The following is a 24,044-nucleotide window of genomic DNA, read 5'->3' on the forward strand; positions in this document are numbered from 1 at the left end:
TAGGATGAGAAGACATTGCTCTTGGAATTTGATTCCCAGGTTTGGACACTGTTACTTCCAACATTGGAGACCTAAGGAATATGATTCTGGTGATTCTGCAAGCAGGTCCTAGCAGTGACACATGCGTATGCACAATAATGTATTTCTGATGAAACCAAACATCTCTCATTCACAAATGCACAGCGAGGCCTCCTCCCTAACTGTTCCATAAAAGCATCCCCTCTTCCAATCAAGCAGGCCAGTGTTCTGACGTGGCCCCGTGTTCCAACAGCTGACAACAAACACGTCTCTCATGTAAACACACATTTTTCACCCCTTTTTTCCCCCCAATTTCGTGGTATCCAATTGATAGTAGTTACAGTCTTGTCTCATCGCTGCAACTCCTGTACGGACTCGGGAGAGGCGAAGGTCGAGAGCCATGTGTCCTCCGAAACACAACCCAACCAAGCTGCACTGCATCTTGACACAATGCCCAGCCAACCCAGAAGCCAGCCGCACCAATGTGTCGGAGGAAACACTGTACACCTTGCGACCGTGTCAGCGTGCACTGCGCCCGGCCCGCCACAGGAGTCGATAGTGCGAATTGATATCACTGCAGCCGGCTGCGACAGAGCCTGGACTCGAACCCAGAATCTCTAGTGGCACTGCGATGCAGTGCCTTAGACCCCTGTGCCACTCAGGAGGCCCTAAACACACACTTTCTTTGCATGAGAGAGTACATAGCATCTCTCACATCCAGAGATGCTTTTATAAATCATCAAAGCAAACTTATTTCGGGTATTTGAGTGAAAATGGCCTACAAAATACCCAGGTCAACAAATTGGAACAAAAAATAAAAACATTACTCAGGTGGGCAGCAATATACTTGATTTCTGTAGAAAACATTAATTTCACACTTCCAAAAAGATTCCTGCACATTTGAAAGGACATACAAACACAAAATGGGTGAATTGTATCAGATATAGATATAATCTTTCTTCCTTGAAGCCCCCGGATAGTATTGCATAAAGAAAAACTATAAACAAATTACACCCCAAGCTATAAACAGATAAACATCAGATAAGATTGTCTGTATAGTACGTGGGAGTGTTGGAGTGTATGTCTGTGTGTGTGCTGTGTTTGTGAAAGAGTTATGTTAGTACAAACTGGAGTGACTTGACATAAGACGTTGAATGAACATTGACCTGAATTGACAAAAAAGTCCATGGCTTACTATGGACTAATTCACGAAGAGAGGAGCAGAGACTATATATGAATTACACTAGAACAGAGCTAGACTTGCAGTCATCTCCAGAACCTTCACTCTGAAATAACCATTTGAGCTGTGTACACACAGAGTCCATAACGAGTGCAAACAAAGTCATAAGGATGAACACACAACGTGTTCATTTGAGACATATCCAACAGCCTTGAGGGCACCATGTCAGTCAGAACACCACTAATACTGTCCAAACTGCAAGCCCCGAAACATCCTGGGCTCAGAGGGGAACAGAGTGGGGGTAAGGAGCAAATGAGAGAGGGAGGAAGAGGAGGAGGAGGGATGCCCATGGCCCTCTTCATAGACTGAAGTGTTAGCAGAAGTGTTCTCAGGTCCCGGGGTTCAAGAGGAGCAGGAAAGAGGAGGAGGGGTGTGGAAGGAAAGCCTTCACCCTTCATCATGCAGTCTCATTCAGGCCACAGGGTCATCTGAACTCCTGCCCTCGTTCATAGATCCATTTGTTTGATACTGAGGTTGACAAGGAGGATAGAGAAAGATGTTAGCTGCCATAGCCTGGTTTGGTAAAATGTCTACAGTACTTACAGAGATTCATTTAGGTGGTTTCAATACACAAACTCACCCCACTTGTTGCCCACTAGTACTGGGCAGGCTGTGTGTCTAGTACTGTAATCTCCCTCTCCACTGGGAAACAGGTTGTACCAGAACACTGCAGTCCCCTGTAATACATCACACACAGCAGAGAGAGGTTACAGGGAATGATGTAACTACGCTCATACACATTGGCCGCAAATATACACACTCATAAGCATTTTTCGGCCATACTACAGCACCCACATCTGGGAAAATTGTAGCTCCTCCTTCTGCCACATCACTCATCTAGAATCGAGAAAACAAGAACTAGTCATCCACTGTTATCTTATTGGAATCTTCCCTAATGTATTTATTTTAGGTGGGTGGGGGTAAAGACGGAAGCAGTCCCATGCATATAGAGATACTCACATAGAGGAGCCAGGTTGCTATGCGGTTTCCAGTTCCCAGCTCTTTCAAGGCATCAGGCTCATCTTTCTGTAGAGAGAGAGAGACTAGGTTATCATGACATGATCAATATGAGCAAAAATGGCACATCCTATGTGTAATCCAAAAACGTCTTACAGCAATAATGTGTCCAGTTATAAATCAGGGCTGCAGGGCAATACTAACCCGTTCAAAGTCAAAGTGTGGCTCATACTGCCCTCCCACACCGTAGTTTGCAACCTGAAAAGCAACAAAAATTTGAATCGTGAGATCATTAATTTTGGAAAAGTAACCGTCAACAATCCCAAACAATGACACAAACAAACACATATTACCTGCAACTCTTCTGCAGTGTCCATAGCCAGTCCTGTGAGGTCCTCAATCCGCTGGTTGATCTGGTCAATCAATGGGTGTTCATACCCTGTCAGCCATGCACTGGGACAGGGGAATGACACAGGGGTTCATGGAAAACAGGTCAAATACAGGGTATATAAATTGTCACAGGGGGGCAGTAGAGTCACTATAGGACAGCAGTTATTACTGATGAACAGTATAGAAGAGAGAGAAACTAGACAAACCATGCTGCAAGCTACTGCTGAATAGGAAATATATAAACTACAGTAGGTTAATGCGTCACTTGCATTCGATAGATGAGCGGTGGGAGGAGCGTTGAGAGAGGAAGAGGAAGGACTTGAGAAAGCAGCCCGACAGTCTCCAATCAGCTCAGCATACAGTGGTGGGAGTGTCTGAAGTTTAGGAGTAACTAAATAAAGTAATGTGTTTCTTTATCTACTTTCAAGAACGTATGCCTTCTATAGGTCAAAGCTTTCAGTTTGCAGTCATAATGTGAGAAGTCCTTTCATTCAAATACTTAATCATGGACACTCTTACTGACAGTTATGGCTGCTTTGTGTAATGTATTGTTGTCTCTACCTTCTTGACCTTTGTGCTGCTGTGTGTACCATGTTTTGTGCTGCTACCATGATGTGCTGCTGCCATGTTGTGTAGCTACCATGTTGTCATGTGTTGCTCCCTTGCTATGTTGTTGTCGTAGATCTCTCTTTATGTAGTGCTGTGTTGTCTCTCTTGTCGTGATGTGTGTTTTGTCCTATATTTTTATAGTATTTTTTATTTTGATTCCTAGCCCTCGTCCCCACATCAGGCCTTTTCCCTTTTGGTAAGTCCGTCATTGAAAATAAGAATTTGTTCTTAACTGTCTTGCCTAGTTAAATAAAAAATAAAAAAAATAATGTGGCCTGGGACAATTCTTTAGGTCACAGGTTTGGTTGATGACTTAAGGGGCACCAGAGGAGAGTCTTTCACCATCCACCCAGGCCCAGTAGTTTAAACTGCAAACTCCAATAGGGAGAGAGCCATTCTGACTGGGTGTCAATGGCAATGACCTCTTTCATGTATCATATGAAGACATCACCATTTCTTAGATCTCTCATTTTATGGTCCACAACATTATATGGGGTGGCAGGGTAGCCTAGTGGTTAGAGCGCTGGACTAGTAACCGGAAGGTTGTGAGTTCAAACCCACAAGCTGACAAGGTACAAATCTGTCGTTCTGCCCCTGAACAGGCAGTTAACCCACTGTTCCCAGGCCGTCATTGAAAATAAGAATGTGTTCTTAACTGACTTGCCTGGTTAAATAAAGGTAAAATTAAAAAATTTGTTTTTCTGGGTCATGCACCACAAGCCTCAGTGTGCAAATAAAAATGGTAAAACCACAGACAATAGCGTTCAAATGGTGGATTCTCTGCTTAATAGTTTTGCCATACACTGCGTGAAGTGAGAGTTGTAGCAATTGCGGTCGCAATGTTTTCAAGGCCAGGAGGCTGGAGTTTGAGTTTACGGCATCGGGATGAGGTCCAGGCCAAAGGCTTGGGTTCAGACATCTGTTCTCCACACACCATACATTTTTATTAGATACATTATTGAATCTCTCAGCCAATAAAATTACTCATCCTCCCCAGTGCAATACACTGTCTGTATTACTTAATACTGAAAATCAAAACTAAGATGAGTGTTAGTCTATGTGATGTCTCAGTAAATTGATTCATTAGAAGTTGCTGTTGGGGGAGTGAAGACAGTAAAACAATTAATCGGACATGATACAGTGCTGGTTAGGTCAAAAAGGCTCTCTTCCTACAAATTCTCTCCCCTGCTATGACTGCTTTCCCACTTTGACCTCGTTGTCAATTCAAATGAGGTTCACGCTCAGTTCACCACACACACAGTTGCACATACTTCCACATGTACACACAGAAGCAGACACCGACAGACACACACATGCACACACTCTAGCAAACACACACACAAATAAGCACTAATTTGCAGTAATAGGCAGGGACAAAAAAAACAAAGTGATGTGGGGTGGTGGAATAGTTGGTTCAATTATTAAAAAGATGAAGTTTTTTTAAGTTTCTTTGACTTAAGACTGGCATGTTCCTGTACAATCAGTAGTCTGACCATAGATTTGGGTTGTGTGTGTATTAGATCTCCACAAGGGGGCACTCACTGTTCAACAGGATCATATATTTATATATTTATATATATATATATATTTATATATATATATACACAGTGCCTTGCGAAAGTATTCGGCCCCCTTGAACTTTGCGACCTTTCAGGCTTCAAACATAAAGATATAAAATTGTATTTTTTTTGTGAAGAATCAACAACAAGTGGGACACAATCATGAAGTGGAACGACATTTATTGGATATTTCAAACTTTTTTAACATATCAAAAACTGAAAAATTGGGCGTGCAAAATTATTCAGCCCCTTTACTTTCAGTGCAGCAAACTCTCTCCAGAAGTTCAGTGAGGATCTCTGAATGATCCAATGTTGACCTAAATGACTAAAGATGATAAATACAATCGACCTGTGTGTAATCAAGTCTCCGTATAAATGCACCTGCACTGTGATAGTCTCAGAGGTCCGTTAAAAGCGCAGAGAGCATCATGAAGAACAAGGAACACACCAGGCAGGTCCGAGATACTGTTGTGAAGACGTTTAAAGCCGGATTTGGATACAAAAAGATTTCCCAAGCTTTAAACATCCCAAGGAGCACTGTGCAAGCGATAATATTGAAATGGAAGGAGTATCAGACCACTGCAAATCTACCAAGACCTGGCCGTCCCTCTAAACTTTCAGCTCATACAAGGAGAAGACTGATCAGAGATGCAGCCAAGAGGCCCATGATCACTCTGGATGAACTGCAGAGATCTACAGCTGAGGTGGAAGACTCTGTCCATAGGACAACAATCAGTTGTATATTGCACAAATCTGTCCTTTATGGAAGAGTGGCAAGAAGAAAGCCATTTCTTAAAGATATCCATAAAAAGTGTTGTTTAAAGTTTGCCACAAGCCACCTGGGAGACACACCAAACATGTGGAAGAAGGTGCTCTGGTCAGATGAAACCAAAATTGAACTTTTTGGCAACAATGCAAAACGTTATGTTTGGCTTATAAACAACACAGCTCATCACCCTGAACACATCATACCCACTGTCAAACATGGTGGTGGCAGCATCATGGTTTGGGCCTGCTTTTTTATATCTTTATGTTTGAAGCCTGAAATGTGGCAAAAGGTCGCAAAGTTCAAGGGGGCCGAATACTTTCGCAAGGCACTGTATATATACGAGAGAGAGAGAGAGATAGAGAGAGAGAGATTCACTGCAGGAAAAGGTGATGAGGTGGCCCTATATACTCAAAGACCTGCCGAAACTTGGATAGGACATGCTGGGGATGCAGGTCAGGGTGGTATGAGATGGATAGAGACCAGAGGCGATGGGGAGTCTCTGGAGCCCCTAATGTATTGTGCCCTTTGACCCCTTACCTCTTGGAGACTCGGTACAGGGCCGTGGTGAGTTTCCCAGTTAGAGGGTCATGTACTGTGGCACGCCTTAGCTAGTTCCCCGGGCACAAGAAAAAACAAGGAAGGAAACAAAAGAAAGGGAGAGAGGTGTAACATACACAACACAACAATATAGGAAGTAGAGGGAAACGGGAAGTGAAAGAAACAAAAAGAGGAGAAAGATAAGCAGATCTGGTCAATGTTATTCCGACATTATGCCAGGGGTTGTTTCAGTGCCAGTCCTTTCACCCAAGGTTAGTATGACTTAATGGTTTATGCTGTAGATTAGGAGAATGCTAAACTAGTGATTACATTAGTGATAAAAGGAACAGAGGATTTGTGAAAGGACTGCTCCTGATGCACCCTTAGTTGGCCAAAAGCAACTATGTTAATATAAACAACTACATCTTTACACTCATACGTTTTATTCCCGTTTTATTCCCACTCAATTCTCATTGACTCGATCAATGCATACTGTGTCAAGAGTGTTTATGTTTAGCATTAACATTGCCCATTTGTTCTGCCTTCCAATGGCCTCGAAGCTGCAGATACACAGCTGCAGCTGGTCAGACAGTTACTAGTATGAGTATCTTGATTACCCTAGAGCAACGACACAGAAATTACACTTCTGTAGGACCATGAAACCCTTCCATCACACACTTCTGTGTGGCCATGACACCCTTCTGAACCATTATTACCTCAATGTAACACACACACACATACCCGACAGAGAGTGGAACTGACCCTGGGCTTGGCCAGCTCTTCGACCTTCTTGATCTCGCTGTGAGAGATGATGTCATGGTAACAGACAATGTAGGGCCGGTCCCACTCGTCCTCCTGCTTCACCAGGCTCAACAGGTATTGGGGTGACTGTGATTGTCATAGTAATGGCAGAAAAGCCGTCTCTGTCTGCGGGGGGTATACAAGGCAGAGATGGGGAGGGTGGAGGTAAGAAAACAGATAGATTGACAGATAGATTGACATAGAGATAAAGACATAAGAAGATATGGAGCTAGAAACTGGACTTTACTCTTTGATGACGACAACTTGTGTTCAACTAACACACACACATATGCACAACCACATGACACACTCTAAACCCATTTATATGAGCTCAACCTTTCACTGTGTGTATGAGTATTTCCTCCTCAACAGCTTGATGCCCTCCCCACGACAGAGCATCTCATAAATCTTCCTCTCTGGGACAGGCTCCAGGAAGCGCATCTTCTCCTTGGAGGCATCACTCATCTGTCTCTTCATTCGCCCCTTGCCCTCATTCTGGGCCTTCTGGGCCTCCTCGGCCTGGGCCTTCCTCTGCTTTATCAGTTGAAACTCAAAGTACTTCAGGTTGCCGTTGGCACGCTGGTGTTCCGGGTCTGGAGTGAGGAGAGAGAGAGAGGGGACAGTGAGATGAAATGCTGATGCTCATACAGTAACAAGACAAGGAAAACTTCATCTCATTTTTAAGATTCATGCTCAGCGCTACTGACTATCTGGATGTCTAACTTCAGATCCTACTGCCACCTGGGACATTTTATGAGTAATCCTCTATCCCAGTTTATGCTGGGCATACAGGACAGTATCTGTTGTTCAATGATTCACCTGGAGGACATCATATTCCCTCAGAACTTGTTAACAGTTCAGGTCCTTCAGTGTGCTCTCATTTTCACCCCTTTAACATTCTTTGTGTGTCCTAAGTTTGACCCCACCCCCAGTGTGCATAGTTTAATTCTGAGCCATGTTAGGGCTGCAGCCTCTTGGTGAGCTCCAGGGCCCTGCCTAGCTCGCTCTGTTGGTAGATGGCATAGCTGAGGTAGTCCAGCACGGTAACCTTGTCCATGGTGGACTCCTCTCCTTCGTCCAGTTGCTTCAGGGCCTGTTCCATCCACAGCTCAGTGTGGTAGTAGTCCACCTCGCTGTAGGCAATATTCTCCAGCTTAAAGCAGTCCTCCACCGTCATAGGGCTCTTGTGCGTCACTCCTGTGGATGAGTCAGTGGTTACAAATGTACAAATTATAAAAGGCCTCAAGTTCTCTCTCTAGCACTCCCTAACCCCTTACCTGGCAGGTCTCCTGTAGAGATGATGTTGTATCCAGCCTGTAAGTGTCCTGCAGTCTGAGAAGGGCCTTGGCTGCGCCTGTCTGGTCTTCGTCTGTAGGGAAGTGTTTCCTTTGGAGGGTCAGGTTAGAGATGAAGCCTGATAGAAAGATAGAGATCCTCATTGATGAGGATGCTCACTGTGAGTATACAAAAGACAAACAAACATTGCAGCAAATCTCTAAGATTAACACTTATCTGTCGTTGCTGCTTTGTGACTACTTTCAACATCCTTTTCATCCCTTCTAATGTGACCCTCATTGTGTAATAATGTCTAACCGTCTGTGGTGTCCTTCAGCACCAGGCTCTCCAGGTCTCCCCATTCTGTGTTCAGCTTCTTCATCAGTTTGAAGGCGTTGACCGGGTGTCCCAGGAAGCCCTCGGGATCCTGCATGGCCACATCCAGCTTCTCTGCCCACCTAGGAGAGGGTTTGGGAGAAGAGACGCAATTCAGCAACTGTGTGTGTGTGTGTGTGTGTGTGTGTGTGTGTGCGTGCGTGCGTGCGTGCGTGCGTGCGTGCGTGCGTGCGTGTGTGTGTGCGTGTGTGTGTGCGTGTGTGTGTGTGTGTGTGTGTGTGTCCGGACACTCACAGTTTGACCTGCTTCAGCTTCTTCTCCTCTGCCGTGATATAATCCTTCAGTGAAGTCTTTCTCTGTGCACAACAGATTTGTCATGTGACCTCAGGGAGGAAAATACACACACACATTATCAAACTTTATTTAAAGTTTATCTAAACCAATAATACACATAGAGATAAGGAATACATTGTGTACTGTATAATTCAACTTCCGAGTAGATAACAATCACAGTATGTGCTTGACATTTCAGACAGCCAGAGAATTTATTTCATTGGGGCAGTGAGGGCAGACCAAACTGGGGCATTAAGGGCAGACCAAACCGGTTTCTATTTCATAGGAGAGGGCGGAGCATCACCGATGGATGTGTAAAAGTCACAATGGGCTGAGAAAGTCTGGAGCAGGCTGCTCAATACCGGTAAACACCGTCACTCCATCCTGGACATACTGGGAGAGAGAGAGAGAGAGAGAGAGAGAGAGAGAGAGAGGTGAAGGAGAGAGAAAGAGAGAGAGGAGGGGAGGCAGAGAGAGGAAGAAAGAGGAGGTGAGAATGAGGGTTAGTGAAAGAAGGACAGTGCATGTATGCTGTTTTTTCACTCAAATAATCTATCAGCTAATGTACTAGAAAAAGTCATGATTTACAGGGTAGTTCCCTTATGACAGAATGCACTAAGCACGGACCAATGTCGACGTCTTTTGGAAGTCTTTTTTTAGGCTATTTATTTTGTGCGGTCCACACCGGCCTTAATTTCAACGTCCACAGACGTCCAGTCTAGACTAGCCTATATTTGGCCCTAACATAGACGTCTATAATTGGTTCAGATTAGGTCCAGTGTGGGCTGGCCTTGATTAGTCACAAACATAGACGTCTAAGTTCGGACAGCACAGTACAGCACAGTACAGTAGAGGATAGTAGAGTAGAGAACAGAACAGAAAAGTAAAGGAAAATACAGTAAAGTATGGTTCAGTACAGTAGAGTACAGTACAGCACAGGAGAGTATGGAACAGAATAATGAACTGTATTGTACCCTACTTTACTCTAATGTACTCTGCCCTACTGAATTAAACTCTACTGTACTGTACTCTACTGAATTAAACTCTACTGTACTGTACTGTACCATATTGTACTGTACTCTGCTAAATAAAACTCTACTGTCCTGTACCGTACTGTACTCAACTGTACTAAACTGTGCTGTTCAAACTTGTGAAACATAGCCTAGATATTTATGATTAGTCTAGATTTCGTCTCGTCCGGACTGATGAACGTTTGTGATTTTTTTTTTTTTTTTTTTTTTTTTTTTTTACCTTTATTTAACCAGGCAACCATTCTTATTTTCAATGACGGCCTGGGAACAATGGGTTAGCTGCCTGTTCAGGGGCAGAACGACAGATTTGTACCTTGTCAGCTCGGGGGTTTGAACTCTCAACCTTCCGGTTACTAGTCCAACGCTCTAACCACTAGGCTACACTGCCGCCCCAATGTTTCAGGACCCTAGGCGTATGTCTCGCGTTACTACTTCACATGAGAGGCATTTGAACGTAAATATATATATTTTTTAATCAAAATTAGTTTTTGGCAGAAATTATTCTGGAACATGTGAACTTTCATGTGCCTTAAGAACAAACCTGTAAATACGAATACAATTGTTAAATTATGAGCCTAGTTGGTTTAGCCACGGAAAAAGACATGAACCTTCCCACTAGTCATGATTGGCTGAGATAATGGATGGGTTGGAATGTAAGCAGAGTATGATAGGAGGTGGAGAAAATTCAGGCGTTTGATTGCAAATATGTGGAGAAACTAGAAAAGAGGACACACAGAAGGCTGTTGTAATCCGGAGACGGGTGTTTTATACATCTTCAAATTAAGGGCAACCATGGCATCCGTGACAGAGGGAGAAGTGTTCATCCATGTATATGGGTAAGAGAGTCTAGGTAGCGACATTTTTAGTTATTGTACGTTTATATTCAGTCAGAAAGTCATTTTCATTGCAAGTTAAAGTGTACTGTTAAAAAGCTAAGGTTTGAAAAATTAAAGGAGAGCCGCACACTCTAGGAGCTCAGAGGCAATAATTTAATAACCTAATAACCAACGTTTCGACAGGAAAGCTGTCTTCATCGGGGTATAATGACAAACACTGCGGGGTGACAAGTTTACAGTATATAGTGTCAAAGGACACACACAGGTGTCTGTAGTCATGGCCGGGTGTGGCCTGATATCATTGGTTCATTTTCAGATATAAAAATAACATACTTAAAACATGAATGGATAGCATACGATCATAGATACAATTTTTCTACATAGGCCTACAAACATTTACAATGAATAGCAGAATCACAAGAATGGCTTCAGATCAAAGTCTACGTTGAGCCCGAAGGGAGCAAGAGTTTTTAAATTAAAGATCCAGGCAGCCTCTCGTTTTATCAATAAATTGTCGAGGTCACCCCCTCTCCTAGGGAGGGTGACATGTGCGATGCCAATATAACGTAGGGACGAAATCGAGTGGTTTTCTTCCAAAAGGTGGGCAGCAACTAGGTAAGTCAAGTTGTTGCACTTAATGGTGCTATGATGCTCTGAAAACCATACCTTTAATTTGTGCTTTGTTTTACCCACATAATTTTTACCACAAGGACAAGTTATAAGATAAATAACTGACTTAGTGAAGCATGTGATTACACATTTGAACATTCAAAGCAGAATTACTTTTCCATTGTTCCTCTACAACAGTGTATGATAAGCCATTTCTTTACTTTTATACAATGTAAAAAAGAAAACGATTTCAAATTTTGCTACATAAGACCGAATCGAACAGGTCGGTCACATTTGTACTTGTTTGGGGTGGAGGACATTAAATAATAACCAGCATGCTTTGCAATTGTTTGTTTTTACTTTACATTTTGGTCATTTAGCAGACACTCATCCAGAGCAATTTACAGTCAGTGCATTCAACTAAGGTAGATAAACAACCACATATCACAGTCAAAGCAAGAATAAAAAAATTATGTAACTGTTACTGATAATGTTATTGTAGTTCAAGTGGTTTGGTGGTTTACACCCTTGGTATTATTGGCCAACGTGCAATCATTAGAAAACAAACTGGACAATCTACGATTAAGACTATCCTTCCAACGGGACATTTAAAACAGTAATATCTTATGTTTCACCGAGACATGGCTGAACGACGACACGTATAATATAGAGCTGGTTGGCATCTCTGTGTATCGGCAGGACAGAGCAGCTATGTCTGGTAAGACGAGGGGCGGGGGTGTGTGTCTATTTGTCAATAACTGCTAGTGTGCGATGTCTAATATTAAAGAAGTCTCAAGGTATTGCTCGCCTGAGTTAGAATACCTCATGATAAGCTGAAGACCACACTATCTACTAAGAGAGTTCTCATCTAAATTATTAGTAGCCATCTATTTACCACCACAAACATATGCTGGCACTAAGACCACACTCAACGAGCTGTATAAGGCAATAAGTAAATAAGAAAATGCACATTTAGAAACGCTCCTAGTGGCCAGGGACTTTAACGCAGGCAAACTTAAATCCTTTTTGCATAATTTCTCCCACCTTGTCACATGTGCAACTAGAGGAGAAAAAAAACTCTAGACCACATTTAATCCACACACGTAGACGCATACAAAGCTCTCCCTCACCCTCCATTTGGCAAATCGGACCATAATTATATACTCCTGATTTGTGCTTACAAGCAAAAACTAAAGCAGGAAGCACCAGTGGCTCGCTGACAAAATTTTGTGACCACCACAGCCCTAGTCATGACTGACCTTGGATAACCAGACTAAGTGGCAACATCCTATGCCAATAGAATACCTTCCTGTGTCTGACCAAAGTGAGCCTTCTGGTACACACACACACACACACATTTTAGCGCTTAACTTGTATGATGTTAATTTTTCGATTCAGACTACACGAAGAAATAACGGTTCCAAAAGGGTTCCTTCAGCTGTCCCCACAGGAAAAACGTTTGTGGTTGCAGGTCAAACCCTTTTTGGATCCATTTTGAATTATTTGGGGTTACATGTAGAAGCCTCTGTGGAAAGAGTTCTACATGGAACCCAAAAGGGTTATTCAACCGGTTTTTCTATGGAGACAGCCGAATAACCCTTTTAGGTTCTAGATAGCACCTTTTTTGTAAGAGTGTACTGTCTGAGGCTGAGCTTTGTTTTGTGTTGACCTGAAAGCTCTTTCAAGCACATCACCTGATATGATATATACTAACTGATCTGTTACGGGCGCACAGAATAGAGAAATAGAGAATAGAGAAATTAGACTTGGCACTTAAAACGTAGATATGGAGGCTTCATTCCTGTGGTTTTCAAGGAATGTTGTGGAGCACCCATGTCTGTACAGGTATTCATTGGCCACCAATGTTGTGTTGACAGTCCTGTCATAAATCTTTATCATTGACCATGCTTGTCCTAAAAAGACCCCACTAGCTTAAAGGTTAGGAAGCATTAATTTTTACTCACCAAAGTAACAACTTAGTGTGGCCATGGCTGACCCAGCAGACTCGGACCAGCTCCGTAATACCATCTCCTCCCAAGGAGCCACCATTGGTAAACACGAAGAGTTACTTCGAGGTCTTCTGGACGGATTCCAGACCTTGGCAGAACGCCATGACTGTGCCTTGAATACATTGCTGCAGCAATTCCGTGGATTATCTGTGAGGAAGCTGGCCACGACAGTAGCCTTCCAGCCCCCCAGTAACACCGCTGTCAGCAGTGCGTCTAAGAATGTTAATGTTAAGCCGGACGCACTTTCACACCACTATTTCCCCGCTTCTACACCCTCGAGACCATTCTTCCTACCTTGTGCCTGGTGGCTACCCTCGTCTGGTGAATAGAGAACCAGGTCCAAGAGCCCGGGTGGTGGGGGTTTGTCCCAGATGCTGGCCGCTCCCCTGACTTGGAATGGGCTCATTCATCCAGGCTTGCCTGCCACCCTTGGTCTTGTTGGACCCTCGCCTTTGTGCGACCACGCCATCGTTCCAGACGTCTCCGCATTCGTCGCCGCCTGCACCATCTGTGCTCAGAACAAGACTCCACGGTAAGCTCCGGCTGGCCTCCTTCAACCTATTCCTGTCCCTCACCGATCCCTGGTCACATATATCCCTGGACTTCGCCAATTGTCTCCCTCCGTCTGACGTAAACACCACAATCCTCACAGTGGTGGACAGGTTTTCCAAAGCCGCCCATTTCATTCCCCTCCGCAAGCTACCTTCTACTAAGGAGATGGCCCAGCTCATGGAGCAGCACGTCTTCCAGATCCATGGACATCCGGTGGACATGGTTTCTGACCGTTGTCCTCATTTCTAGTCCCTGTTGCGGAAGGTGTTCTGCACACTCATTGGGTTGTCGGCCAGCCTCCGGGTTTCATCCCCAATCCAATGGCCAGTTGGAGCGTGGCATTCAGGACCTGGAGACAACACTTTGGTGCCTCGTCTCGGCCAACCCCACCACCTGTAGCCAGCAACTCATGTGGGTGGAGATTGCTCGGAACACCCTTCCCTGCTCGGCCGCTGGACTGTTGCCCTTCGAGTGCTCTGTAGCTTATCAGCCCCCACTCGTCCCGTAGCAAGAGGTCAACATACCATCTGCCCAGATATTTGTCCACCTCTGTCAGCGTACCTGGAAGAGAGCTTGGTCTGCTCTTCTCAAGACCACCTCCAGGTATCGTCAACAGGCGGACCACTCCCCGCTATAGTCTTGGGCAGAAGGTATGGCTGTCCACTCAGGATCTGCCCCTCCAGGTAGAGTCCTGCAAACATTCCCCTCGTTTTATTGGCCCTTTCCCCATAACCAAGATAATTACCCCCTCTGCTGTTCACCTTCTGTTGCCCCACACCCAATGTATACATCCCACTTTACATGTGACTAAGATTAAACCTTTGTATCACAGACCTATGTCTCATGTTTCTTGACCTGAGGTGGAATGTCACGATAACAGCTAAAAACTCCCTTGGGAGGTTGAAAGGTCGGCATTGGACCATCAGGTATTCCAACACTGGTGAACATTTCCATTATCCACCAACAGTCTAATTTTGATATCCTCTTTCTTAAAATGTTTGAGATTGATGACCAATGAGTTAATGTCCCACTTCAATATAAAGGGACAGAGGAGCAAACTTGCCTTTGCTACCACTTGTCTGTGTTTCATTGCAGTTGGTAAGTAAATGTGAGCAGTTGAGACATTTGACATAGACAATGAGACATTTTTTGTAGATTCTGACTGTCAAAGATATTTTATTGTGCGTTACTGTTCTGTCGTATCCTTCACGCCCATATTATGCCAATTTGTATGCTTATAGTAAGTGTAATATGTTGCGGTCCCCCAGGAAAGTCCTAAAATATCCCTGACCGCCGTGGTAGAAGAGGATGCAAAGTATGCACATGAGCAATTTGCTCTTTTTTAAAGATCATGGTGCAGTACCTTGACTTTGTTGTCCTTAATCTTATGGCTGAAATCCCGTTAATGGGAATTATTTGACAACAGCCAGTGAAAGTGCAGGGTGCCATATTCAAACAACAGAAATCTCATAATTAAAGTTCCTCAAACATACAAGTATTATACACAATTTTAAAGATAAACATGTTAATCCCACCACAGTGTACGATTTCAAAAAGGCTTTACGATGAAAGCATACAATGCGATTATGTTAGGTCAGCGCCTAGTCACAAAAAACAGCAATTTTCCAGCCAAAGAGAGGAGTCACAAAAAGCAGAAATAAAGAGAGAATTTATCACTAACCTTTGATGATCTTCATCAGATGGCACTCATAGGACATCATGTTACACAATACATGTATGTTTTGTTCGATAAAGTTCATATTTATATCCAAAAATCTCAGTTTACATTGGAGCGTTATGTTCAGTAATGCTTCGCCTCCGATTTTGCAGAGAGCCACATTAATTTACAGGAATATTCATCATAAACTTTGATGAAAGATACAAGTCTTATGCATAGAAATAAATACACTGCTCAAAAAAATAAAGGGAACACTTAAACAACACTATGTACAGTGCCTTGCGAAAGTATTCGGCCCACTTGAACTTTGCGACCTTTTGCCACATGTCAGGCTTCAAACATAAAGATATAAAACTGTATTTTTTTGTGAAGAATCAACAACAAGTGGGACACAATCATGAAGTGGAACGACATTTATTGGAAATTTCTTTTTTAACAAATCAAAAACGGAAAATTGGGCGTGCAAAATTATTCAGCCCCCTTAAGTTAATACTTTGTAGCGCCACCTTTTGCTGAGATTACAGCTGTAAGTCGCTTGGGGTATGTCTCTATCAGTTTTGCACATCGAGAGACTGAAATGTTTTCCCATTCCTCCTTGCAAAACAGCTCGAGCTCAGTGAGGCAAAAGGTCGCAAAGTTCAAGGGGGCCGAATACTTTCGCAAGGCACTGTAACTCCAAGTCAATCACACTTCTGTGAAATCAAACTGTCCACTTAAGAAGCAACACTGGTTGACAATAAATTTCACATGCTGTTGTGAAAATGGAATAGACAACAGGTGGAAATTATAGGCAATTAGCAAGACACCCCCAATAAAGGAGTGGTTCTGCAGGTGGGGACCACAGACCACTTCCCAGTTCCTATGCTTCCTGGCTGATGTTTTTGTCAGTTGTGAATGCTGGCGGTGCTTTCACTCTAGTGGTAGCATGAGACGGAGTCTACAACCCACACAAGTGGCTCAGGTAGTGCAGCTAATCCAGGATGGCACATCAATGCGAGCTGTGGCAAGAAGGTTTGCTGTGTCTGTCAGTGTAGTGTCCAGAGCATGGAGGCGCTACCAGGAGACAGGCCAGTACATCAGGAGACGTGGAGGAGGCCGTAGGAGGGCAACAACCCAGCAGCAAGACCGCTACCTCCGCATTTGTGCAAGGAGGAGCACTGCCAGAGCCCTGCAAAATCCAGCAGGCCACAAATGTGCATGTGTCTGCTCAAACGGTCAGAAACAGACTCCATGAGGGTGGTATGAGGGCCCGATGTCCACAGGTGGGGGTTGTGCTTACAGCCCAACACCGTGCAGGACGTTTGGCATTTTCCAGAGAACACCAAGATTGGCAAATTCGCCACTGGCGTCCTGTGCTCTTCACAGATGAAAGCAGGTTCACACTGAGCACGTAACAGATGTGACAGAGTCTGGAGACGCCGTGGAGAACGTTCTGCTGCCTGCAATATCCTCCAGCATGACCGGTTTGGCGGTGGGTCAGTCATGGTGTGGGGTGGCATTTCTTTGGGGGGGCCGCACAGCCCTCCATGTGCTCGCCAGAGGTAGCCTGACTGCCATTAGGTACCGAGATGAGATCCTCAGGCCCCTTGTGAGACCATATGCTGGTACGGTTGGCCCTGGGTTCCTCCTAATGCAAGACAATGCTAGACCTCATGTGGCTGGAGTGTGTCAGCAGTTCCTGCAAGAGGAAGGCATTGATGCTATGGACTGGCCCGCCCGTATACTGTTATACTAATAACATGTTCAAACAGGTGCCATTAATACAGGTAACGAGTGGAGGACAGAGGAGCCTGTTAAAGAAGAAGTTACAGGTCTGTGAGAGCCAGAAATCTTGCTTGTTTGTAGGTGACAAAATACTTATTTTCCACCATAATTTGCAAATAAATTCATTACAAATCCTACAATGTGATTTTCTGGATTTTTTTTCCCTCATTTTGTCTGTCATAGTTGAAGTGTACCTATGATGAAAATTATAGGCCTCATCTTTTTAAGTGGGAGAACTTGCACAATTGGTGGCTGACTAAATACTTTTTTTCCCCACTGTATATGTACCGACATTTGTTGTTTCTCTAAAATGTGTGATCATGACACACGGCGCTACATGATTTACAACTGTCCCGTTGACGGAATGCCTGGCTGACTTGCTTAAACAAATGTGGTTTCTACTGACAATGGAGATGTCCAAATTATGGCATAAGTGGATGACAAGCCCATGAGAGGCAAATATTGACTCTTTGCATCAACTTCATGGAATTGTCAATAAAAGCATTTGACACTTATGAAATGCTTGTAATTTTACTTCAGTAATCCATAGTGACATCTGACAAAAAATATCTAAAGACACTGAAGCAACAAATTTGTGAAAATTAATATTTGTGTCATTCTCAAAACTTTTGGACATGACAGTAAAACCATCAAGATTAATTGTCAGATCCAACAGAAGATATCTTTTTTTCTTTGGATGTAGAACTAGCATCTCTGTTTTGTCCGAATTTAAAAGTAAAACATTAGCCGCCATCCTTATGTCTGAAACACATGCTTCCATGGAGGGCAATTTTGGGGCTTCACCATGTTTAATCGAAATGTACAGCTGTGTATCATCCGCATAGCAGTGAAAGTTAACATTATGTTTCTGAATGACATCACCAAGATTTAAAATATATAGTGAAAACAATAGTGGTCCTAAAATGGAACCTTGAGGAACACCGAAATGTACAGTTGATTTGTCAGAAGACAAATCAAATTATTACATTTCTCTAAAACAGGTTTAGACATGTGCACTACCAAATCAGAATAGTAGCTGAAATAAAGAGAGGAAAATACACCAAATTAATAGTGTGAGGCACATGGCCTACTAATAGCTTACTACACAACATACACTTAGCATTACTTTCTTAACTACAGCATACATATCTCCCTCCACATTACATAATTTATGCAGCAGGATACAATACATGTTTTTGACTCACCTTGTTGTGCTCACTTGAACAGGAAGGTGGCAGGGTGGTCTTTTGTGGGCAAATTTTGTCTTTAAACTTTGTCATCAAAGTCTGGCCTTTTCTGGATTTATGGTGCTTTCAAGACAACTAGGAACTCAGGGGGAAAAAACTACGTTGAATCATGATGACATCAGTGATCTTCAGGTTGGAGCTCGAGAAAGAGGCCTGAGTTCCGACTTACAATTCTGAGTTGGATGACCGTTCAAAACTTATTTTGCCAGTTGGCGCAAGTTTTTTCCAGAGTTCCCAGCTGTCTTGAACTCACTGAAGTCATATTTCACAGTTTCGAGTTAACATTTGTTTTGAGCACGGCAGAAATCATTCTGGATTGACAGCATGGCCAATGTTGAATGTTTATAATTTTAAGCTTGGAAATGAGACCCTTAAACCAAGAACTGGGGCCACACACCCAATCCACTGACTAGCAGGCCTGTGACTGCTTTGCAATGCTTGCAGTTAGCCACTAATTCTTTCCAAACCACTCATTGTTGAATTTGCGATCTCCAACTTGCTGTGTAATGTTTATGTCCAATGGCCGATGAGCAACAATACATTATCTATCATTTCTCTTTATTATATTTCTTCAAATGACAAGGATTAAAAACTATTTGCCAGTTGATTGTCGACTTGATACATGATGATGAAAACTAGCTAAGATTTTGAAAGTATGATGTTGACCATGATCAGTCCAATCAAAGTTGCAGTAGATATAACGTGATTTGACATTTTATCTGTGGCCAATGACCTTGAGCCTTCTTGGATGGGCACTTCTAATGTAACTCTATGGCAGCACCCAAGGGGCTTGAATTTTCAAGCTCTACCCTTAGATTTGGCAATGACATAGTGTCCCCATAAGTGACAGGACACTGAGCCAATCATGGTGCACCTAGAGAACATTACCAACCCCTGCGCTCTGCATTTTCCTCTGGCTGCCCCATCACCACAGAAAGCACTGAGCTTGGCTGAAATACCTGCATTTTAGAGCTGCCTTACTCAAGAAAACAACCATGTTTTTATGGAGGCTTTATTTATTTTTTTATCTAACCTTTAATTAATTAAGCAAGTCAGTTAAGAACACATTTTTATGTACAATGACAGCCTAGGACCAGTGGTTTAACTACCTTTTTCAGGGGCAGAATGACAGATTTTTACCTTCTGCAGGAGGGACTGGTGCACTTCACAAAAAAGATGGCATATTGAGAAAGGAAAATTACGTTGATATATTGAAGCAACATCTCAAGACATCAGTCAGGAAGTTAAAGCTTAGTCGCAATTGGGTCTTCCAAATGGACAATGACCCCAAACATACTCCCAAAGTTGTGGCAAAATGGCTTAAGGACAACAAAGTCAAGGTATTGGAGTGGCCATCACAAAGCCCTGATCTCAATCCCATAGAACATTTGTGGCCAGAACTGAAAAAGTGTGTGCAAGCAAGGAGGCCTACACACCTGGCTCAGCTACACAAGCTCTGTCAGGAGGAATAGGCCAAAATTCACCCAACTTATTTGGGTGAACTCATGGAAGGCTACCCGAAACATTTGACCCAAGTTAATCAATTTAAAGGCAATGCTACCAAATACTAATTGAGTGTATGTCAACTTCTGACCCACTTGGAATGTGATGAAGGAAATAAAAGCTGAAATAAATAATTCTCTAATATTATTCTGACATGTAAACCTCTGACTTCAACTATATTCCTCAGAGATCCTACAAAGTAACCAGACTTCACTTTATCATTAGGAGTGTAGTATATCCTATAGGACACCAAATTTGGTCAGAGCGCTACTCCTTCATGGTGCGCCAATGACGTGGGCGGTCTTCACTTGATCGACTGTAACTTTGTCAAATATGCACCAATCGGGGTCAAACAGCTAGCTAGATTGCCAAAGAGCTGGGCTTTACGGGAGTATGCGGAAACCCTGTATCTCTCACACTTTTTGCTGCTAACCTTGTGCGACAGCAAGCCTTTTGCTTTTGTACAAAAACTACAAGAATATGGAGAATTATTTAGTTTTGAACACTGGGTGTTTTAATAGTGTTGAACTTACATTATGTCTATTACTAATACTGGAAAAGCTAAGCTCAAAGTCCAAGTATGCAGATGCTGGTGATATTCTTGCAGAAAAATGTAATATAAATGTAATTGTGTCCTTCACGATTTGCCCAAATATACCTGGGTGACTTCACACCAAATGTTATTTCGCTTGCTCATACTTCAAGTTACCAGTCTGAAACTTTGCACATACACTGCTGCCCTTTTGTGGACACTATCGGAATTACAACCAGAGTGATGGCTAGATTTGGAACCTTTCTGTTGCATTTCAAAGATCGTGGTAGAATTATTATTATTTTTTTAAACAGTTGGTTTTTTCCTTTGTATTTTCTTCTAGCATATCTATTGTGTTATATTCTTCTACATTCAATTCACATTTCCACAAACTGTTTCCTTTCACATGGTACCAAGAATATGCATATCCTTGCTTCAGGGCCTGAGGAGAAAATTAAAAAAAGGGGGGCTAGCCCTAAGAAGATGTATCTTCATCGGGATCAGTGTCCCATCCACAGGGATGGTTGAGCTAACGTATGCTAACGCGAATAGCATAAGGTTGTAAGTAACATGTCAATGTACTGGGACATTTTCTTATCTGAAATTGGCAGAAAGCTTCAATTCTTGTTCATCTAACTGCACTGTCCAATTTACAGTAGCTATTACAGTGAAAGAACAACATGCTATTGTTTGAGGAGAGTGCACAATTTTGAACATAAAAAGTTAGTAATAAACAAATTAGGCACATTTGGGCCGTCTTGATACAACAGTTTGAACAAAAAAACAGTGGTTCATTGGATCAGTCTAAAACATTGCACAAACACTGCTGCGATCTAGTGGCCAAAATCGAAATTGCACATAGGCTGGAATAATACGTTATGGCCTTTCTAATTTATTTCAAAGATGAGCTCTTCAGGATCTCGCTTAATATTACATACCCAAATCTAACTGCCTGTAGCTCAAGCCCTGAAGTGAGGATATGCATATTCTTGGTACCATTTGAAAGGAAACACTACAAAGAAAAAAAAACTTTATTTTGCATTTTTTTTGTACCATCTATGAAATGCAAAAGAAAAGCCATAATGTATTATTCCAGCTATGGTGTAAATGAGATGTTGGCCACTAGGTGGCAGTAGTGTATGTGCAAGGTTTTTGACTGATCCAATGAACCATTAACAGAAATGCAAATGTTGTATCAAGACTGCCCAAATGTGCATAATTTTATTATTAATAACTTTTCATGTTCAAAATTGTGCACTCTCAAATCAAATCATTTAATTTGTTTATTAATAACTTTTCATGTTCAAAATTGTGTACTCTCCTCAAACAATAACATGGTAGTATTTCACTGCAATAGCTACTGTAAATTGGATAGTGCAGTCAGATTTACAGGAATATAAGCTTTCTGCCAATATCAGATGTATCTATGTCCTGGGAAATGTTGTTGTTACTTACAACCACATGCTAATCGCGTGAGCTCAACCGTCTCGTGGATGGTACACCAATCCCGAATAAGTTTTAATAAAGGGACCAACTTAAACCTAATAGGGATTCACCAAGTACCGTGTTTCATACAGAACCCACAGTCACCCTGGCCTCTCACCCCTACAGACCACACCAATCCCCACTGTGATCAATTCAGTGTCAGAATGGCTCTATGTCACCCGCAACGAACCAATGATAAGTGTCTGAGTCGACTAACTCTCAGATCATCCTCCACTGACTCTACCCTGTTTACGCCTCCAAGGTGCCCCCCTCACATAGGAATACAGACTCAGAGCCTACGTAACAGAGGCTTTTCTTAAAAAGTTGAGTTTTTGTGTTCGCTCACCTCTTTCTTTTTTTAAACTAAGTTTGGGATGTGAGCCGAGTATCCACTCGGCTCGCTGCCTCTCAGATCAAAGGTGGGTCCATCTGCTCCTTTCCCTAGGTGTGGTCTCCCTGAGATACCAAGTTTGAGGGATCCCTCGTGCACTATTTACCCAGGTCGTCAGGAGCGGTCACCAAGTGAAGATTCACATCCCATCCTTGTCGGCAAATGTGGAGATCATTTCTTTATTATCAAATGAGAGACAAACTTATCACACAAGTCAGAGTCATACTTAAACTAAATCTTAATTTACTTGCTAACTTCTTAAGGTATAGGGGGCAGCATTTTCACTTTTGTATAAATAGCATGCTACTCATGCCAAGACTATAAGGTATGCATATTATTAGTAGATGTGGATAGACAACACTCTGAAGTTTCTAAAACTGTTTGAATCATGTATGTGAGTATAACAGAACTTATGTAGCAGGCAAAACCCAGAGGACTAACCGTTCAGAAATTATTTTTGAGGTCTCTGTCTGTTCAGTGAGATCTCATTGGGAAACCGCTTCCTACAACTTCCACTGGTAGTCACCAGTCTCTGGAATTTGGTTGAGGTTATTCCTTTGTGCAATGAAGAAGTATAGCCATCTAGGAACTGTGTAACACTGTTGAGAGTTGCGCAATACTTTGTTGTCTTCCTGTATTGAACACAGATAGACCCGTCTTCAATTTTATCAATTATTAACGTTTAAAAATACCTAAAGTTGTATTACAAAAGTAGTTTGAAATGTTTTGGCAACTTTTGAGATATTTTGAAGTGACGTTACGCAAATTGGAAGCTGTTTTTTTCTGGATCAAATGCGCCAAATAAATGGACATTTTGGATATATATGGACGGAATTAATCGAACAAAAGGACCAATTTTGATGTTTATGGGACATATTGGAGTGCCAACAAAAGAAGCTCTTATAGCTTTTATAGCCAAGATTCACTCCCTTTAGTCTACATGACAAACAGATGTATGGAATGGGTTACAAGGTTAAGAGTTGTATGAAAGATACTTATAATTCACAGCAGACAGTATCTGCTATTAAAAACTGTTCTCATTGTGTAAAAATCAGGGTCTGGCCCGAGCCATCTCTACCTGGTACCTTATAGAACAGAAACACCAACTCATGATATGGAATGTGTTCTTGTTAGTTTTATCACCCAAAGTATCGTAAATCTTTTGTCAGCATTAAGTCGCCCAGAGGCCCACTTTCAGTTCTTACAGACACAATAGAGTTATACGAACTGTGTGTTCTAATGTGCATTCTAATGAAGATCATCAAAGGTAAGTGAATATTTATAATGCTATTTCTGACTAATGTTGACAAAATATCTTGTTTAAAACGGGAACGTTTTTTTATCCAAAAATTAAAAGAGCACCCCCTATATCGAAGAAGTTAAGGAGAAGTATATCTCTAATTCCGTGTATAACACTTGTATTTTCATCAACATTTATGATGAGTATTTCTGTGTTTTTCTGTGAGTTGGTGGTGACCTAACATAATCGTTTGGTGCTTTCGCTGTAAAGCATTTTTTAAATCAGACACTGTGGCTGGATTAACGATAATTCTATCTTTAAAATGGTGTAAAATACTTGTATG

General features: G+C 42.4%; 1 pseudogene; it reads right to left on the reverse strand.

The window, feature by feature from the left end:
* Positions 1-1,013: 1,013 nt before the first annotated feature.
* Positions 1,014-13,289, reverse strand: LOC135511393 (prolyl 4-hydroxylase subunit alpha-1-like; annotated as a pseudogene).
* Positions 13,290-24,044: the final 10,755 nt, after the last annotated feature.

The sequence above is a fragment of the Oncorhynchus masou genome, chromosome 24 (assembly GCF_036934945.1).
Source record: "Oncorhynchus masou masou isolate Uvic2021 chromosome 24, UVic_Omas_1.1, whole genome shotgun sequence".
Classification (NCBI taxonomy): Eukaryota; Metazoa; Chordata; class Actinopteri; order Salmoniformes; family Salmonidae; genus Oncorhynchus; species Oncorhynchus masou.